General features: G+C 51.4%; 1 protein-coding gene across 1 annotated transcript in view; it reads left to right on the top strand.

Annotated features, from left to right (window-relative positions):
• Window positions 1–34: 34 nt before the first annotated feature.
• Window positions 35–2,109, top strand: part of Mecp2 (methyl-CpG binding protein 2) — a 61,941-nt gene continuing 59,866 nt past the window's right edge. The window contains exon 1 of the mRNA XM_033760524.1: window positions 35–993. The gene's annotated coding sequence lies outside the window, so the exon portion shown is untranslated. The remainder of the gene's footprint in view (window positions 994–2,109) is intronic.

Below are 2,109 nucleotides of genomic sequence, written 5' to 3'. Positions count from 1 at the left end.
TCCCCTCTCCCTCCCTCGCGCGCCCCCTCTCCCGTTACTCGCCCCCCCCACCGGCGCGCGTGCGCAGTCCGCCTCCCGTCGGGAGAGTGCGCCACAAGGGCTCCTGTGCGCTCACCCCCATCTCCGGGCTTTGCCTCCCCCCTTCTCGCCCATTCCATGACTTTCTGCCCCCGCTGCGAGCGGTAGTCAGAGCTGGTCAGTGGGGGTGATTGCCGCCGCCACCCCAACCCGAAAGGAACAGACATTGTGTGCCTGGGTCCCGCTGCTCAATCTATAGAGCTGGTTCTGCTCCCATCAGTACCTGAGGGCAGGGGGACAGTGCATCTGCGGGCACCTGAGGCTCGGGGGCGAGAGCGTGCCCCCTGGTGCGCAGAGGTTCTTGGGGGTGCCTTGCCTTTGGAATCCGAGCGCCCTCTCACACCGCCTCCCCCCCTCCGGCGATCTTCCAGTTACATAAGTGGAGTGGGACATAGTATGTGACTGCTTTCATCGTCCTAGAGCGCTGAGGATTACTGGGACCACAAGAGGATCAGAAGGGGCAAGCTCGTGGCATCGCTCTGACTCCTGTCAATTATTCCTGAAAGTTTATTCTCTTTTCACTTTGGTTATGACTGAATCACCCAAACCGAAACTCAGGTGACTTTTACGGAGCCGTGGTAATGTTTCTGTGGCTTTGCCCTGAAGACTTAAGGTCATTGTCAAGAGTCTGAGAAGGTCGCTCTCACCAGGGAGACCCTTTGCGGCCTTGCTGGGAATACCTCTGTGCAGTGGCTTCTGGTGTTCGCGCTTGGGTGTGGGTTGGTCACGGCAGAAATGGACCCTACCACAAAATTGATATTCCTGACTCATGGTCAGGCAGATGTGTGCTTCTGGTTATTTTTCCAGGAACACTGATGAGCTCTGCAGAGCCATTTGCACGTTGCCCCCCACTAAAGTCTGACATGACAGGATCAAATTCGGGGGTGCTTGGTGACTGTGGCTCCAAATGTCCTGGTACGTAATGCTCAGTGTCTTGAGATGTGTGACTCTCACAAGTTTTCAGTGTTTTGTTGTACTATAAAAGTAAAGCATATTGGATTTGGGTAGTAAAGTCACACTAATAAGCAATAACTCGACAGGAGAATTTAGAATTTTCATCTGGATCTCAGCAATTTCATTTCATAGCAAGATTAAACAGGTCTCTTGGGTCTTTTGAAATATGCTGGGTCCCTTCTAGACAGGGTCTGGGTTTTTTAGGTCTTTTGGGAATTTCCACCAGGCATAAAGGGAAATGGGCTTAGTTATGGGCTTTTCAGGATTTCTACTTCAAATCCCAGTAAGGAACCCTAGGAAAGTCTTGCTTTTATTTTCTTACCTGGTTATATCAGAACCTTAAAGGGCTCAATCAAACTGGTGGGAGCAAGTTGATTAGAATAAAGTAAGTTGTCATAGTTCTCTCAGTGGCAGGACAACTAGGTGGTTGTCACTGGGGTGCAGTCACGTGTACATTCATGCATACCTCACTAGGCGGGAGTTCCTGGATTTCTACATCTGAGCCAGACACTCGACCCGTGGAGGTCTCTGCTTTGTTTTCAGTTGCACCCCTCCAGGTTCCCCTGAATCAGTGCTCGCAGCTTCCAAAGTACCAGTTCCCCTCACAGTGCCTGTGGCTGATGTCAGTGGCATCTAAAGCCAGTATGTCCCTGCAGCTGGAAGAAACTGTGTATGACTTTCTTGCTGGTACTGGCCTGTCACCCTGTCCTATTTCTTGTTACTAAAATTTTGCCCTGAGTGCTTTACCTTTGGAGTACCAGGTCTTTGTTTCACCTAGTAAAGCACTATGCAGTCATCTCTACTCCACTCTTGTTCACTTTGAACCCTGAAGGAGGTCCAGACAGGGCACAGACCCCAGTGGATTTGGAGGGCTCTGATACAACTTTGCATTCTGTGTTTATGTTTGTAGCATCTAGCCAGAGCTATTCCCCCTGCCTCCCTGTCCCTGTGGGATCTTATCTAATGGGGAAGGGGGCAGGTTGTGGAGTTTGAAGGGAAACCTGGCTCAGTGAGTCTAGTAAGAGTTGTGCCCACCAGAATGTGCCTTCTCCCTTGCGGAGATGGCCCAGGAGCTGT

This window comes from Fukomys damarensis, unplaced genomic scaffold, assembly GCF_012274545.1.
Source record: "Fukomys damarensis isolate Sample0158 unplaced genomic scaffold, DMR_v1.0_HiC HiC_scaffold_39, whole genome shotgun sequence".
Lineage (NCBI taxonomy): Eukaryota > Metazoa > Chordata > Mammalia > Rodentia > Bathyergidae > Fukomys > Fukomys damarensis.
The sequence above is the reverse complement of the archived record's forward strand: the minus strand, read 5'-3'. Positions and strand labels throughout refer to the sequence as shown.